This window comes from Trachemys scripta, chromosome 3 (genome assembly GCF_013100865.1).
Source record: "Trachemys scripta elegans isolate TJP31775 chromosome 3, CAS_Tse_1.0, whole genome shotgun sequence".
Classification (NCBI taxonomy): Eukaryota; Metazoa; Chordata; order Testudines; family Emydidae; genus Trachemys; species Trachemys scripta.
Window position 1 is genome coordinate 158,466,375 of NC_048300.1, and position 19,200 is coordinate 158,485,574.

The 19,200-nt window shown below is 44.6% G+C and overlaps 1 protein-coding gene across 5 annotated transcripts in view; it reads left to right on the forward strand.

The window, feature by feature from the left end:
• The window catches only part of HMGCLL1 (3-hydroxymethyl-3-methylglutaryl-CoA lyase like 1), a 99,725-nt gene that overhangs the window by 71,307 nt on the left and 9,218 nt on the right, over nucleotides 1–19,200 (forward strand). The gene's annotated exons all lie outside the window — the stretch shown is intronic.

The window sequence follows — 19,200 nt, forward strand, 5'->3', positions numbered from 1 at the left end:
ACTAGCATTTTGGTGTTGATGGTAAGCTTTGAGTTGTTACATGCTCTTTTAGTTAGTCTGCTAAAGGTGGTGGCAGCCTTTCCAACATAAACATTTAGTTCTTTATCCAGTGAGAGGTTGGTGGTCACTGTAGAACCTAAATAGCTGAACTTTTGGACTACTTCTAGCTGGTTTGCATTTAAGGTAATTGAAGGATCTTGTGGAACCCCCTGTCCAAATCAACCATTTTCTTGATGCCGTTTGTGAGAACAAATGCCTGACAGCCACTTGAAAGGCAGTCCATGAGTTCTTGTTGTAGATGTTCATTGTGAGCTATAAGGGCAACATCATCAGTGAATAGAAGTTCCCTGAATAGCACCTTTTTTACTTTGGTCTTTGACTTAAGTTGAGACAGGTTGAAGACTTTCCCATCTGATCTTGTGTGGAGATACAGTCCAGCTTTCATGTCCTTAAACACACAGTTCAAGAGTACTGAGAAGAAGATTCCAAAGAATATAGGGGCAAGAACACATTCTTGCTTCACTCCTCATTTCATCTCAGAGTTGTCCAATGTGGACCCATCAAACTGGACAGATTCTCTCATGATGTTGTGGAATGAAAGTTTAACAGTTAATAAGGTCGGTGGGCATCCTGTCTTTTCTAGTATTGCAAATAGATCTGCTCTGCTGACTGTGTTGAATGCTTTGGTTAGGTCCACAAAGGCAATCTACAATGGTTGGTTTTGCTCTGTGCACTCAGAGTTGACGCAGAGAAAATTTCATGTCTATAGTTGATCTTCCAGCCCTGAATCTGAACTGTGATTCAGGGTAGACATGATTCACCAGTTGCTGTAGGTGCACTAATATGACATTTGCTAAAGCTTTTCCTGCTACACTTAGTAGCAAGATCATAGAATCATAGAATATCAGGGTTGGAAGGGACCTCAGGAGGTCATCTAGTACAACCCCCTGCTGAAAGCAGGACCAATCCCCCAACTAAATCATCCCAGCCAGGGCTTTGTCAAGCTTGACCTTAAAAACCTCTAAGGAAGGAGATTCCACCACCTCCCTAGGTAACCCATTCCAGTGCTTCCGAATCCGCCTAGTGAAAAAGTTTTTCCTAATATCTAACCTAAACCCCCCGCCACTGCAACTTGAGACCATACTCCTTGTTCTGTCATCTGCTACCACTGAGAACAGTCTAGATCCATCCTCTTTGGAACCCCCTTTCAGGTAGTTGAAAGCAGCTATCAAATCCCCCCTCATTCTTCTTTTCTGCAGACTAAACAATCCCAGTTCCCTCAGCCTCTCCTCATAAGTCATGTGCTCCAGCCCCCTAATCATTTTTGTTGCCCTCCGCTGGACTCTTTCCAATTTTTCCACATCCTCCTTGAAGTGTGGGGCCCAAAGCTGGACACAGTACTCCAGATGAGGCCTCACCAATGTCGAATAGAGGGGAATGATCACGTCCCTCGATCTGCTGGCAATGCCCCTACTTATACAGCCCAAAATGCCGTTAGCCTTCCTGGCAGCAAGGGCACACTGTTGACTCATATCCAGCTTCTCGTCCATTGTAACCCCTAGGTCCTTTTCTGCAGAACTGCTGCCTAGCCATTCAGTCCCTAGTCTGTAGCAGTGCATGTACCCATGTAGTTGTTGCAGTCGCCCTTTTTGCTTTTGTTTTTCTACAAAGTGATGATGCTTATGTCACAGGTATTTTTAGTAAAAGTCATGGACAGGTCACAGGCAGTAAACAAAAATTCACACCATGACATGAACTATATACCCCTGACTAAATCTTGGGGGCGGGGAGTGGCAACTTGGGACCCCCGTGGGTGTAGAGAGGGCGGCTCGGGACCCCCACGGGTGCTGGGGGGGTTGGCAGGCAGCGGCACGCAGCCCAGGACCCCCGCTGATGCTGGGGGAAGGAGGATTGGCAGGCTCCCTACCTGGCTCCACACCTCTTCGGAAGCAACGACATCCCCCTCCTTCAGCTCCTAGGCAGAAGCATGGCCAGGCACTCTGTGCGCTGCCTCCACCAAGATCGCAGGCTCCAGAGCTCCCATTGGCCGGGAACTGTGGCCAATGAGAGCTGGTGAGGCGGTGCCTGTAGGTGGAGGCATCACGAAAAGCTTGCTAGCCATGCTTCGGCCTAAGAACCAAGGGACGGAGATGTTGCCGCTTCCAGAGAGCCTCCCGATGTAAGCACTGCCCAGAGCCCTCACCCCATGCCCCAACCTCCTGCCCCCTCCCACACCCAAACTCCTGCTGGGGATGGGGGGTGCGGCTCCAGTAGTGGCCAGTACTCAGGCAGCCCCCAGGCCAGGCGCACCAGACATGGCAGAAGTCACAAAGGTCACGAAAAGTCATGGAATCTGTGACTTCTGTGACCTCTGTGACAAACTCACAGCCTTAATTATATGATCACATACTGTTTTTTCCACAGAACCCCGTCCTCATCCAGTGCGGAGAATGGATGTTGCTCACTTAACAAGCAGCAATTCCGTATTTTGTTTTCTCCTCAGTGTGTGGCCCTATGCCTTATTTACTATTCAAACCCTTCTCTGAAGACAGAATCATTAATTTCCTCATGGGATTTTCATTATAATATCTGAGTGCTACACAAATATAAATTTATTTTCACCAGACCCCTTTGAGACGAGGGGGTATTATAATCTCCATTTTAGGAATGGAGAATTGAGCCACAGAGAAATTAAAGTCCGAAGTATCTACTAATTATGGGCACCCAATTTGAGACACCTAGGAACTGGCTTTTCAGAGTCCTTAGCATTAAACAGCACTTGATATCTTCAAAGCACAGTTCCTATTGACTTCAGATGCAGCTGAAAATGCTTAGCACCACTTCTGCAATCAAACCCCAGGATATCAAGTTGGGCACCCAGAAAATGAGAATCAGAGTTAGTAACCATCTCTGAAATGTTTGGTTGGTGTTACCCCACCAGCCTCCATTCCCAGTTGTGTGCGCCCTCTCCCAGCTCCTTATTCCAATCTACTCCCTCCCACCCCTCCACAGCCAACACTTACCCCTCAGCATTCAAATCAGGCAATTTCTCCTTCATGCTAGGTGAGGAGCTGCTTAATCTAGCCAGTGGGTGATGCTGAGGTGAGGGGTGTGTCCTAAGCCTTGCCCCTTTCATCGAGATAGATGCCTAAATCCAGGCTACTGCAGGAAGATGCCTATCTCTACTAGCCATCCATAACTAGGAATCCTTCTCCTGGAGTCAGTCTGCTTAGATGCCTAAGATGTGAGAATGAGTTTGGTGCCTGCCTCACCGCATCATTCCCCTCAGGACACCTAGAGCCATAAGCCACTGTGTTACCCCTTTGCCTCAGCAAGGGAGAGCTTTGCTGAGACTTAAACTGTGTGTCAGGTTCCTGCCACACCAGTCTGTCCACCGCACCATCAAACTCAAGAATCTGCGAGTCTTAACCTTCCATTGCAGGTAACAATCAGTGAACCTCATTTCCCACGTTTCCCAAAGACGTCTCTCTGCTGTGTCTAGTCCCGCTCACTGGACACTCACTGAAATTAAGTTCACTGCCACAAGAGATACAATACACACACCAGCCTGTTAGGTTAGCTGAAGACTCACTCTATACTTCAGAATAACAGCACTGAGATGGTTTATAGTAAAATGAAGAATAAGTTTATTAATAAAGAACAGAGATTTGAATGATACTAAGAGAAAAAGGGACAGATGTGGTTACAAACAACAAAACATGCTTTCCAGTGACTAAAACTCAATTTTTGCAGTTACAAGCTTTGCCTAAGATGATTTCACTCTTACATCCAGTTACCAGACCTCTAGGCCAGAGAATCCAATCTTCACAGAATGAGAGGGTGCTGTCTCCTTTGTTCCCTAAGTGATTAATAATTAAGGGCTTCTCTCGTTTTCTTTTTATAGTCCAGTAAACTTCTGAAATTTATTCTTTGAAAATTAAACCGGGGGAGGGATAGCTCAGTGGTTTGAGCATTGGCCTGCTAAACCCATGGTTGTGAGTTCAATCCTTGAGGGGGCCACTTAGGGATCTGGGGCAAAATCAGTACTTGGTCCTGCTAGTGAAGGTAGGGGGCTGGACTCAATGACCTTTCAGGGTCCCTTCCAGTTCTATGAGATAGGTATATCTCCAAAGTTCCTCTCCTGACTAGCATGTAGATGCCATGCCATCTTCCTCCCATTCTAGTTGATTTGCTTTTTCAGTTGGTTTAATCACTTTGTTAACCTTAGTTGTAAATGAACTTCCATTGTCTCTGGCCTCAACTTGTTTAATTTACATTGGAAACACATGCAAACAGGTGTAACAACAATCTTTGTCTATGACAAACTTGTTTATCCACTCTACTCATATTGCTTGGTCTGAACATATTTTATGAACATATTTCCAGTGTACATACATAATTCTTTACATTAACCATATATATATATCATACAATAATAGTAATGACCCAGTATGTCACTAGTTTTTATGAGATATCATACAGCACATTGTTTGGCTAAATATTCTGAAAACAATATATTGCATGTGCCCCTTGCCAGTTGACATAAAGAGGTTCTTAAGCTCACACTCACTCCACACCAAATGGTGGTCGTGAGGCCCAGCTTGTAACTTCTAACACAGTAGTTAGAGCACTTAGCTGGGTTGTGGGAGATCTGGGTTTGATCCCCCCCACCCACCTCGTTTAATAAAAAATGCTTTTCTCTCCCTTGTTTTTATGTGAAAAAGTCACACAAATGTGAGAAACTGACTGTAAGTAGAAATAGTGTATCTAATTTATCACAAAATTCTGTCAAATGTGCAATATAACAAAAATAATATGAGAAAAATGTTTTTTCTAATCCCTTCAGTTATAGAAAATGTAGATGTTACTTGTAATAGACTTAAGCACGTGCATAAGTGTCTGCAGGATCAGGGCCTATGTTAGTAAATATGTAGAGTACTATAGATAGCATTTGTGTACTGATAGAATAATCTGTTGATTTCATTTCATAAGATACTGTACATTGCAGAATAGAATCCAATGTTCATACTTGGATATGTAAAACAGAAATACCTGATTGTATGTTCTCCAATATTTGAACATAATATAATGTCTGTTACAATATTGCCATGTTTTTTGGTTAACAAAATAGAAATCTAGTCTACAGTTCCCCTATAAAATGAAGTATTCTATCATAAATGTGTTTGGGTTTTTGCCATGATTTTCAGAACACCAAGTATCAGTGGAGAAAAATCAATAAATGTAACTATTGAAAATATTTTAGAAATTGTCCATCTGAAGTCCCTCGACCTTTGGTAATTAGAGGCCATACTGTGGAGATTGACAGGGTAAATTAGAAGTTAATATTTACACAACAAAACATATGCCCAGTACAATATCCTACACTGATGTTACTGAAACCAGAGTCCAGAAAAGTACGGTGGAAACAAGACCTGGTACTTTTCTTGTGCCAACACAAACAGCAATTACAGCACAGTGTGAGAGGAGTCGTAAGAAATACTACTGCGTATCAGTAGTTCAACAAAGTCAGCACTTTTGTGTAATTGCGGGAGTGGGGGGGGGGGGGACATTTCAGATCCCAGCAAGAAATGGCCATTTATACTTTTAAACTGCTCCTTGATAAAACAATGCTGGGGTCACAAGAAGGCTACTCTGCCAATTTTGCTTCACTGTGGGATCCATTGACATCTGGCTGAGCTGCGGAAGCTGGGAAATTTCTTTAATATTCTCTTGACAGTAAAATGGACATGTGGAAAACATTCTAATCTGTTAATCTTTGGTGCTTCTGAAGAAAAGACATTTGGTTTTATACTTTGTACTGATAAGTATTAAGTCTCCAGATCTAGTTGTAAATAAGTTAATAGCATCTGACTGGAGAATGCAGTCCTTGTTTCTCAAATATGGCAGAAGATAAATATGCACCTGTATAATCGACATGATATAATAAACGCCAAGAGTTATTTTTGTTTGAGTATATTCTTTGGCAATTTACTTCTCTTTATAGTGAATGTGTTTTATCAATGAATATCAGTGAGCAATAGTTTAATTTCTTCTTACATCCTGAGTGACAAAACAGACTACTCTAATGCACAGTTTCACACAATCAAAGGAGTACGAAAATGTAATTAAACAAGGGCCTAAAATTAACAATTGTACAAAAAAACCTTCTAAGATACCTTTTAGTTGACATATGTAATTCATTACATAGTTTGTTTAGCTAAGACTGAAAATAATTCTTGCATGTAAATATATAATTATGATGAATAATGGGGATATATATTTTATATGGGTACAGATAGAATATATGATGTTTGGTTTCTGGCATGACATTTATCTTCATAAATGAGGAAAGGAATAATAAATCACTTATGAAGAAAAATGTGAGCATATACTGTATATGGTGAATACAAAGCATACAGTATATCTTTTAATTAAAAATAAGTGGATGATACCATGCAAAATGGAAAAGTATTAAACTGGAGTTCAGACTCTTGCAGATTCCGGCAGTATATTTGTATTCATCTGAAAAAAGTCGGAAAATAAACAAAAAATAACAAATTTATGGATTAAATTGAGTTTAAAGTTGTTCCCAAATTCTAAGTAGTGAGTTATATGGTTATAATACGTTTCCTAGTGGAAATATCAGTAGGCTCCTTTGGCATACTTAATGGAGCCTCTATTGGTTTTGGTTGTAGAACAAGTAGCTCCAGGAACTAATAGTCCTGTTCTTTTTTCCAAAACTTAGTTGCTGACTGAAACCAACAGCAACCAACTGAAGTTTTGCTAGGTCAGCAAATTGTCTCTTATACAGAAGAGAATCTGACTATTAATGAGAGTGATTTAATACTTCTCTGCTCGCTAGTGCATCCTGGTATTTCATTAGTGTTGATCTGCTAATAAGAGCAAGAGGAATGATATTTGTCCAGCATCAACTTCCAGTTTGGGCACTATTTAAACAATCAGTTCATATTGTCATGTTCATCAGGCCCAATCTGCAGTTGTTACTCAGGAAAAAATCCTAATGAATGGTAACTTTAGCTGAGTAAGTAGAGCAGGATCAACCCAGATTCTGATAATTAATGAGTGTTAAGGTAGCACTGGTGAACGAACAGATTCTGTGAATGAGCTAATCCAGGTTGGTGGTGCTTTAAATCTAGCTGCTTCAGAAGCAGATATTTGCAGGAATGAGAAGTGCAGGAGCAAAAGAGATGAGCTGGGGGCTGGGGGGAGATACAAGAACTAGATACTTCTGTTATAATAAAAACAGACCTGTTTTAAATTAGAGAGCAGAGAAAATGCTTGAGTTTAGTTCTTATGGCTTGTCATCTCTACAAAACTGTGACCGAGTTAATAACCATGTAATTTACAGTTGCCTCGTTGATACACAGACAATATAGTGACAGAAAATTAAATGACTTCCTCAGTCCAAGACATTATCTAGCGGGCCCTATGGTTGGGTCACCAATCCAGTATTGTTTATTTCCTGTAATATTTCTGTAAAGTATTGGTGGCATTTTTTAAAATGGTCTTTCAATAGTAAGATGAGCTGTGCTGCAACAACTGAGGGAGAAGGGTGGCTTCAGGGAGGACTGTCATGTAGCCCAACAGAGAACAGAAGAAAACCTAATTCTCTGAGCACAGCCTGAGGTGGGAAGAAGGGATGTTGCAATCTGGGAAGCATGAGAGGTTTCGCCATCAGCGTATTCTTGGCTCCTCAGCAAGAGAGAAAGGGTGTTGGCATACATTAAAACATCAGATTGCACAATAATATGCACAAAGAGTGACCATTCTGCAGATAGCTGTGGCTCAGCAGCTATCAATCGGTTGCTGCAGCAGGCCTGATCATCAGACACCTTCTCACATTACAACTGGCTGCTGGTTTCTCAGGCAGCTGTCCACAAGGAAAGGGATATAGCTCCCCACCTTCAGGCAGCCCTGTGACTTCTCTGGGAAAGAAAGATCATCAACATTGCTGTCTCTAACCATGACAGCTATTTACAGGAAGCTGCCTGTGTTTCACTATGAAGGAGCAAGTACAGAAGAGAATGTGGTGATGAGATTTTGAAAATTAACCCATAATTTTGTACGCTTCAGCTTTTGGGAACCCAATTTGAGACACCTTTAAAGGGGCCTGATTTTCAGAAAATGCTGAGCATCCGCTTTCTGGAAACCTTTATGGTGTCTCAACTTGGGCATCACAAACAGTGAAGTGAATTCTATCCTTACTTCTGCCACAGACTTCATGTATGTTGCTGAGAAAGTCATTAAAACCAAAGATGTTAGACGTGACCACTGAATGTTACATCTTTACTTATTTTTATAATATGCACTATCTTAAAAATGATGAAATTAATGTAATATCCTCTTTAATTCACATTTGCAACTAAAACTAGAAAAGAAAATGAATATCAATGGAAACAGTAATTAGCATTTTTAAAATATACGGTAATGGGCTTCACATCCCCCACTGGCTGAGCTGCAGGTGGGTGTAGTTTGAGAGAGAGGCTAGGGGATCGGAGAATCAAAACAAAATGTTCTTTTGGTGGGTTGTGCCACCTGTCACCAGCTCTAGGGGAGAGGTCTGACTGTGTTAAAGTTAGCTGGATTTTTTAGACAATGTGGTCTTGCCTCATTCCTTCGGTTACCTGTGATGTTACACTCATGTTAGAAAACCAGCAGCAGGACTGAGATAGTCACCTGCTTTTGTGACATCAGACCACTGGTGTACCTCTGCTCTTTTCATGTCAGGGAGGGAGCTTAAGAACCTCAACAGACCAACTGCTAGGGACACCACCTGGGGAGGATAAGATAGAACTTGGGTACCTTCACCAGCTGCAGGACTGAATGGAGCTGATCCATTAACACATCCAGGAGAAGTGGAAGTGGCAGAAATGGCAGTACAATGTACAGGTCTTGGGGAGACACAGTTTGCTCCAGGTGACTGTTCACCCAAGAGAAAGAGGGGACGACTTCCAAATCTCATGACTGCCTGGGAAGGTCGTTGCACCATGCTAGAGAAACTATTGGATGTGATGCATTGAGTGGAGCTGAGTTGCTGGAGGACTGACTAGCACCATATCAATCCAACAGGGGACTTGGCATGAGATCTACAACGGGGAAATAACATGGAAGAAGAGGGACTGGAGCCAATTTGAGTCATCAGGCTACTGAGGAATCCAGTATTGTTCCTGAAGTCCTACTTCCAGTTCCCTCAACAAATGGACACCTGCTGAGCAATCCCTGGCCCTCAGGCCACACCCAGAGGATTTGCAGGCCACCCAAGGCGTACCTGTGTTTTGTGGGTTCTCAGGGCCATGCCTAGCCATATGGAACTACTGGTTCTACTGTGGGAGGCCAGCACACCACAGTCAGAGCCAAATGTGTCTGGGGCGGGGGGAGGGAGGAGTCTTCCTCTCCCCACTGGCTATATGGCAGGTGGCGAAGTTTGAGAGAAACTTGGTGCACGGGGAGGGGGGAGGGAGTGAAAATCAGGAAGTGTTTTTGTGGTGTGTGTGGTGGTGCTGGCACAAACTCTAAGGGTGGCAGGTGCTGCTATGTGAGGTCTCTGGCTGCAGTGTAGTCTCACCTCATTCTTTTGGATATTATGATGGTACAATATTGTAATAATAGTAATATGGAATGAAAGAGTACTGCTGTGCTTTTCAGTCCGTTTTTACACAATGCTTGCAATGTATTTAAACTTTCAGAATCTATTCTACTAAATAGATTTTTTTCACCTCGCTAAAGCAATTCATAGGAAAAAGTTTCTTCTCTTTAATATACAATTATAAACTAAAAATATTAATTTGGCATTGTTTGCATCTTGAAATTAATATCCTATGTGCAAGTGTAAATAACAGTATTGTCAAGGAGTTGTCTATATGTCATATTTAACCAGTATATACCATTTAAAAAACAAGGAAATTCCCATCATTAGGAATGCTTAAGGAAACATCCATCCACATAAACCCTTAAAAGCAAGGAAATGTCCAGTTAAGACATCCTTTCTTTAATACACCTTAACTCCCCGACACCACATTCCTCACAGTCACACTACAACATAAAACCTTAGCTTTGGCCTCAAACCTCCTCCTGGGAAACTAACACATCACATAGTTCAGTGATGCATGGATGCCAAATGCATATGTATGATGATGAGTTTAGCATTAAAGTTCGGGGTTATGGTGTGATCATGAGGAATGAAATGTATGTGATCTTTTGGCACCACGTAATATAAGAACATAAAAATGGCCATACTGGGTCAGACCAATGGACCACCTATATCACCCGTATCTTGTTTTCCAACAGTGGTCTATGCCAGATGCTTCAGAGGGAATGAACAGAACAGGGCAATTATTGAGTAATCCACTCCTTGTCATTCACTCCCAGCTTCTGGCAATCGGAGGCTAGGGACACCCAGAGCATGGGGTTGCATCCCTGACCATCTTGGCTAATAGCCATTGATGCACCTATCTTCCATGAACGTACCTAATTCTTTTTTAACCCAGTTACACTTTTGGCTTTCACAACATCTCCTGGCAATGAGTTCCACAGGTTGACTGTGTATTGTGTGAAGAAGTATTTTGTTTGTGTGTGTGAATATAATCTGTAGGCAGCTGGTATACCATTCTTATAGCGAGATATTGATCACTTACTCCCTATCAAAGCCTCTCCAGTTATGTCTCTGTCCATAATCCACAATTTGAACTCTCCATCCATTCTCTCCTCTTCTCTGCCACAGCCCAATCAATTCACTGACCCTTATTAATTCCCTGCTGTCACCCCTGATCTCCAGAAAAAATCTCTGTATTTTTGTCATAGAATAAATTAGCTGCCCCTACCTCTCCTCTGCCAACAATCCCAGTCAGTCCACCCTCTGCCCACCAACACTCCCCAATACATCCTCTGGCTCTAGCTCTTGGCCCCTAATTAATCACTTCTCTGTAGCTGCTCCCCAAGGTTCCCATACAGTTTCTTCTCTACCTACATCCCCCCATAGGCTCCTAATCAAATATTTGCCCCCAAACTGAAATTTACCAATAATCAGGCCTCCAGTTCGCCCCACATCCCACCTTCTTTAACAGGTCATAGTCTGCCCCACCACTCACTCCAATTCTCACCCGCTCATTCCAGTTCTCACCCCTCACCATCTCCCATCTTCGAGCCTGCCACATCCACTGCAGTTCACTGTAAACTTCCTAGCCTCACAACTCAGTCCATCCTCTTCAATCTACTTCCCACTCAACTCATCCCTGTGGCCCTAGTCCCCACTCAGTCCATTCTCTGCAAACATCCCTTAATCCATCCTGCATGACCAACACCCTTGTTCTGTTATATCGGACTGACACCCATGCCCTTCTACTCAGTCCATCTGCAAGACCCTTCAGTCAGCTGATTCTGTTTCCACCAGCAATTTGATCACCACCAACCCCAGTTGTTCCTCCTCCTCCTGCTGACTCAGCAAAGTTATCCTCTACCAAGGCTATCCTCAGCAAATTGATCATCACCAGCATTTAAATGAGTTTAAATTCCCAGCCCTCAAACTTATCTTCAGGGCTTGATTTCTTTGGTTGACATGAGACTGGGGGTGAGGGGGAGGAATGGGCCCCATGGTTGTCCTTAGTTGCTCTTTAGGGAAGGGAAACATCTTGGGGTGTATATCTTTTACACTCTACTAGCTGTGCCTAAGCCATGGTATCTCCTGCTCCTCCTGTAGGCTTCCTAGTGTTCTGATTGCCTGGCAGAGGAGCAGCCATAACTGTTCTCTCCTCCACAGTAGGAAGGCAGCAGGTGAATAAGACAGGGTCTTCTGGACAAAAGAGTCTGCCACATTGTAATTAAAGACTGTATCACAGTGCACACTCACAAAGGGGGACACATTACATCTGCACTTGCAACCTTAATATTGGCATTTCCTCATTTCTGAGTGCTTGACTTTGCCAGTTTAATGCTCCTGTAGTGTGGCTTTTTGTATGTCATTTTCAAGATTAAAAAAAAAGCAAACTGAAAACCCCCCAAACTCCATCATATAGAATCATACTGATCCCCATCCCTACCCGTGGGATATCAGCAGAGTTGGAACCTTTATATCCACAGCACAGACCTCTACCACTGGTGCTATGGAGTAATAGTAGGCACAGGACGTCTCTATGTTTTTTGCCACCCCAAGCACGGCAGTCAGGCGGCTTTTGGCGGCTGTCCGCTGGTCACACGGATTCGGCGGCATTTCTGCAGGTGATCTGCTGGTCTCGTGCCTTTGGTGTACCCACTGCCAAATTGCCGCCGAAGCCGTGGGACCGGCAGACCTCCCTCATGGCGACTGGCACACCACCCCCCGCGGCTTGCCGCCCCAGGCACGCGCTTGCTGCGCTGGTGCCTGGAGCCGTCCCTGAGTAGGCACTTCTCCTCCAGGTGGACCAGCCATTTAAGGGGGATGAGACACACACTTTACCAGTGGGTCTCACAATCATTTGCTCTACAGCAATTGCCAGGAAATACTTGCCAAGTCCTTACTGTCTTGGGCTGGATGTGCTCAGTGCAGATAGCATCTACAGAGAGCTGCCAGACTGTATGTAAGTAACCTGTAATCATCAAATGGTAATTTTCAAAGGCTTATAACTTGGCCCAAGCTCTGTGGATTTTCATTGAGAAAATAAAAGGCATCTCTCTGATCTCAGGGGTTCCCCAAGTTTCAAGTTCCTTCTCAAATCATGGACCTTTAAGAAATATTTTATATTAGCAAAACCTCATATTTTTTCAGCAACTCATTCTCAGATATGGTTGAACCTATTTTTACTGAACCTATCCAAAAGACTTCAGCCTGAGGCAGAGACCTAGTGTGAAAAATGTTGGATCCAGTGTTTAAAGTTTGAAAAGTAAAAAGCAACTGAAAATAAGGTCTTATGATTTAAAGCACGAGGCAACCTTAACTATAAGTGTCACTGCCAGATTCGCCTATAATAATGGGTCAGAGGCTATATGAAAAGATGTGTGCAAGAAGTTAAAAAGAAAGTGCCATATTGACCAATGTTTTGCAGTACTGTTTCCCGTGGCTTGGTTGAATATTAAGTTTCCTTCGGGAGCAAAAACAATTTGTTTCTGAATGTATTAATTTCTCATAAGTGACTGAAACAGGAGCTTTGTAGATTTTAATGTAACAGTGACACCATGTGGCCAGTGGCATATTGGATTTTGCATTTCAAAACTTATTTTCTTGGTCAAATGTAAGCATTAGTATCCCAGCAGAGAGAAAAAGCAGCAGAAGGAAAAACCAGCAAATGACAACTTTTGCCATGAAAAGAGATGCAAAGAGTCCTATTTTATTGCTTTGCACTTTAAAAAAAAATGTTTAAATTGCTGAAATGCTAAAATACTATCTGTTGTCTAATTACTCTTTTGTTGAAACAAAATACATGGCAGGGAAACAAAATTAGCTAGACAATTCCATAAGGCTCAGTCATAGCAAAGTCTCTTCTTAGGGAAGAAGTTCACAGAGGGGGCATTCTAGAAACCTTGGGTAGCCCAGGGATCAGATGAATAATCAAGATCCTTCTAAATCTATAATGTCAGAATGCAGAGTGATTCCCTTTGTGCTGTAACCTGGGCCATTCTGACACCCTAGCTTGTTTGGGGGCCCTACAAACTGGCTCTCCTCAATGACTACTCTGAAACAATGGAAGGGAGCTATAACTGGTTATAGGAAGATTAATTACTGGAAAGGCTTATGCTTGGAAGTACTCCATTGATAGATGGAAACATGCCATATAATAGCAGCTGCTCCCAGTTCTGCCTTCCGCAAGATATGCTCTTGTCCCCCAAAGCCAGAGGAGCCCCACATTATGTTGGAACTCCACCAAGGGCAAAACCCATCTTGGTGTTCACGTGTTAAATTCTAATTTGGTGAAAATGCTGGCAGTGGACCTGTGTTTCCTTTTATTTTTGTACAGGCCAAACACTTGCCGTACCTGATGGGCTATGCATTTCTCAAGTGGCAAATGGATAGAGCACTGGACTAGCATGTGAGAGTTCAATTACTGGCTCTGCCACAGAGTTCATGTGCAATTTTTTGGCATCTCACACTGCGCCTCAAACAGTGTTGCCAACACGCATCATTATATTATTGATAGTTTTTTAATATTTGATATTTTTCTTAAAGGCCTATTTCTGGACCCACGTAATTATGAATCTCAGCTTTCATTTAAAATTTTAGTAGCTGCTGTGGTTGCAGTGATAAGCTTGAAAATATTTTCAAAATCTCATGGTTTTAAATCTTTATTTAGTAAAGGCCAAACTAATGATTTTTCAACACTCGGAATTGAGGATACTGCATTCACCATCTTGAAATGTGAGATAACAATACACCTCTACCTTACAGCAACATATTAATATTTGTAAGGTGTTGGGACACTACAGTCAATCATTCAGAAACCTTCAAACTTGTTCAAGCATCAAACAATCATCAAAAAGACTGGATCATGTACATTTTCACTACAGGACAAACTCTTGGTTACACACATGCATGTTTGGCTATAAACAGCTCAGTGAGTGCTTGTTACAAATATTTGCCACGAAATAGACACAATTCAAACTCTCATGATTCCCTAGCACAATTTAATGCCTGTCAGCAAGTGACCCATAGCATGTGCACCTTTTAAAGGTCTGCTATTGGCAGTGAATATGTTTCAAAACTGCATGTTCAGATTGCTGAGTTCCTTAACTCATGATCTTTTCTATGAACAGGGTAAATATTTTTCATGCGATGAAGAAAAAGGCCTTGTTTTAAACACTTGACATCCACTTTTAGCCCTTCTTTTGGAACCCAATATGCCTTACAAGAGCATCAAAAGCAAAACAGTTTTGCAGTGGCTGAAGTTTACTAAGAAGTTACTGATTGAGTATAATTTTAGCCTCTCTGTACGTGGACAGTGTTTGCAGCTATGCTAACCCCAAAAATAGCCTTTGGTTTTTAACACTATCAGAGTGAAAATTATATCTATGTTTTGTCTCAGGAGCTTGTGAATGGGCCACTCAGGGTATGTCTACACAGCAATTAAACGCCTGTGGCTGGCCCCTGTCAGCTGACTCAGGCTCGCAGGGCTTGGGCTCTGGGGCTGTAAAATTGCAGTGTAGACATTAGGGCTTGGACCCATCATATAGTCCCAGAGCTGCTGGATCATCTAGCCCTGCAGCCCGAGTCAGCTGACATGGGCCAGCTGACACAGGGTATTTAATTACTATGTAGAAAGCCCTCAAGTCATGAGCTGCAGTGATTCTGTGTGGAAGCCAGAAAATTCATCTGATGTACTTGCCTTTAAAAAGAAAAAACATATGCAAGAGCAGATGGATGGATGCAGCTGCTGATTCTACTGTTGTTAATTTTACAGACATCTTGTTAGAGATGTTTATAAATAGGTTTTGAAGGATTACATTTTTATTGTAAATGTTAGTAAACTTCAATTTCACCATACACAAACCGATGAAAAAATATTTGCATCCATCATAACACAAATGTACAGATAGGCAAAATAAGAATAATGGTGCTTGAGAACTTATTAGAGTTTGATTTAAGGATAGTTACTTGGTATATTTTGACATGTGATGCTAACAGTTTCTGTTTTAACAAGTATAAAGCATTAACTTTTTAAATTTTATGTCTACTGTCATTAAATAATTATTGTCTGACCTCCCCATAACTTCCCACAACTGTGAAAATTTAAATTGATAAAAACAAAAAAGCCTAAAAAGATTATCCATCAAAATTATTTAAAAAAAATAAAAATCTAATTCTGCCAAGCCTATTTATAAAGGATCTTTATACATAATACATTGAAGACCAGGAACCACATCCTCACTATAAATTTAGTGCACTGATTTAAAGACTTGCGTCAAATTCAGCAGTTGGTCTAAGCCAGGGATCTCAAAGATGCGGCCCGGGGGGTTTTTTCGTGCAGACCGCCAAGCTCCCTGCACTCCCCGCCCCCTACCTATCCCGTGTTGCCGCAAGCCCCGTGCTGCTCCCTGAAGCAGCTGAACTACTGTATGTCCCTGCAGTCTGAGCAGGGGGGTGGGAGGCACGTAGAGGGCTCCGTGCTCTTGCAGTTCCCATTGGCCGGGAACTAGGAACCGCGGCCAATGGGAGCTTTGGGGGAGGTACCTGGAGGAGCAGCAAGAGCAGCACATGGAGCCATTCCCCCCCCCCGCCAGGGACTCCGGCTGCTTCCTGGAGCAGAGCGGGGACAGGGCAGGCAGACAGGGAGCCTGCCCTGGCCGTGGGGCACGGCGCTGCCACCCCACTCTAGATAAGTGGCGCCGGGCTAGAGCCCGTACCCCGCACCCCTTCTGCACCACAACCCCCTGCCCAGAGCCCCCTGCCACATCCCACACCCCTCCTGCACCCAATTCCCTCCCCTGACCCCCCCGCCACACCCTGCACCCCTCACCCCTCCTGCACCCCAACCCCCTGCCTGGAGCCCCCTGCTACACACTGCACCCCAACCCCCTGCTGCACCCCTCACCCCTCCCACACCTCAACTCCCTACCCTGACCCCCCTGCCACACCCTGTACCCCTCAACCCTCCTGCACCCCAACCCCCTGCCTGGAGCTCCCTGCCACACACTGCACCCCAACCCCCTGCTGCACCCCTCATCCCTCCTGCACCCCAATTCCCTGCCCTGAGCCCCCTGCCGCACCCTGCACACCTCCTGCGCTCCCTGCCCTGAGCCCCCGCTGCACCCCTCACCCCTCCTGCACCCCACACCCCAATTCCCTGCCGTACCCTGCACACCTTCTGCACCTCAACTCCCTACCCTGAGCCCCCTCCTGCACCCTCTGGGGTGAGGACTTCGGGGAAGGGGTTGGAATGGGGGCAGGGAAGGGGCGAGAAGAGGTGAGGTGGGGCAGGGGCGAGGCCTCATGGAAGGGGTGGAGTGGAGGCGGGGCCGGGGGCAACGAGGGGGGGGTGTCAGTGATGTGGCCCTTGGGCCAATGCACTAGTCCTCATGTGGCCCTCGAGGTCATCTGAGTTTGAGACCCCTGGTCTAAACTGACATAATTGCTCTCTCCAAATGTTTAAATCTGCATCTACACATGAAAGATGTGCTCCTTTAACTATGTTTGCATAGTATAAAGCATAAAAATGATTACACTGCTATAGCTTATTCCAGTTTGTGAGGCAAAATAAGCTATACATTTATAAAGTGCCTTACACTAGTATAACTGCATCCACACTAGGGAATTTGCTGGCATAACTATGTTGGAAAAACATCATACCTCTTACTGACATAGTTATGCTGCCAAACATTTTAAGTGTAGACTAGGTTACAATTCCCTTACTAGCTCACCCATGGGGCCCAATCCATGAGGTCTTGTCAGAGGTTGCCACAGAGCATGTCCACTGAAGGAGGTGGTGGTGTGTGTCCCCTCCCCCACCCCCCTAAATAACCATTAGCCCAGTAATTAAAGCACTCATCAAGACTGTAGGAAGCCCAGGTTCAATTTCCCCTCTATGTTTGATTTGGAGCAAGGAGTTGAATGCACATCTCTCACTGTCCAGTGAAGTGCACCAAACGCTGGGTTATGGGGGTGTTCTCTCTCTATCTTATCTGTTGATGCTGCGTCACTTTGTATAAATCATTAAACAGACATTGGGCCACAGAAAATAGTGAGAAGGACTTTGCAGTTCAGATTTGAAGAAGAGCTCTGTGTAGTTTGAAAGCTTGTCTCTTTCACCTAAATAAATTGCTCCAATAAGAGAGATTAACCCACCCACCTTGTCTCTGTAGTTCAGTGGCTAGAGAACTTATGTAAGGTTGGAGTATCCCAGTTCAACTCCATTCCTAACGACTTTAATTATTTATAAATATTGGAACAATTTCAGCAGGCGAAACTGAGAGCATCTAGGCAAGCATAGCCCAGTGACTAGGGCACGCACTTGAAAGGTGGGACGTGGAGGTTTAACTCAGATGGGGAGAGGGAGAATTGAATCAGGCTTCCCATGTGCCAGGAAAGTGCTCTAACTCTGGACTAAAAGTGGTTGTTGTTATTTGGGGGGAGGGGGAAAGAGGGTGTGTCTCTCCCTTGGCTTTTTGTGAAAAAGGCCTTCGGGCCTAACTCCAGGAGTGGGGTTCACAGGCGTGAATCCCAATGACTAGGGTTACCATACGTCCGGATTCTCCCGGACATGTCCGGCTCTTTGGGCTCCAAATCCCCGTCCGGGGGGAAATTCCCAAAAGCCAGACATGTCCGGGAAAATCGGGACATGCGGGGCCAGGGCTGGGCTGGCGGTGCCGAGCCGGGCCAGCAGTGCCAAGCTGGGGGCCGGGAGCCGGGAACCGGGGGTGCTCGGCCAGGGGCTGGCCCGGGGCCAGCACCCCAGGGCCCGAGCCAACCCAGGCTGGAGACGCCGGGGGGGCCAAACTGGGCCGCGCCTCCTCTCCCCACCCCCCCCATTACCTGCTTCAGTCTTCCCGCGAATCAAATGTTCGCGGGAAGCAGGGGAGGGGGCGGAGTTGGGGCGGGGACTTTGGGGAAGGGGTGGAGTTGGGGCGGGGGCGGGGCTGGGGGCAGGGCCGGGGCCCCGTGGAGTGTCCTCCTTTTGGACACTCAAAATATGGTAACCCTACCAATGACACTAAATGAAGCATGGAAGCATGGCAGATGTGACATCCATATGCTCAATGGCTGCTTCAAGTCCTATGGTGAACTTGTGGAAGAGCATTTGACATTTCTCCTGTAGGCTAGGGACACCTCTGTGAGTAAGAAAGAAAAATGTAGGAGTTCAGATCTTAACTTTTCTAACTGCTGTTTAAAATTTCCATATACTATCTTTATAATTGGCATGGGGAGGGCTAAATTCACAAAGGACTTAGTCACCTAACTGCCTCTACAGCAGTGGTGGATTAGCCACTGGGTCAATGAGGCCCCATGCTCAGGGGCCCCGGCCAACTGGGGCAGACCCAGAAAAAAAATCTGCTGCCAGGCGGTGGAAGCCCAGATGCTGGATGAGCAGGAAGGGCAGGGTGGGATGGAGGAAGCCCTCATGCCCCGACACCTCTCCCCAGCAGAAGCGCTGGGTTGGCAGAGTGGGGGAAGTCCCCAGTGCCCTGTCCCCGGCAGAAGCTACAGGACAGCAGGGGAAGTCCCAGCACCCAGATCCCCCGCTGCAGCCATGGGACTGGAGGAGTCTCGTTACCTGCTGCGGC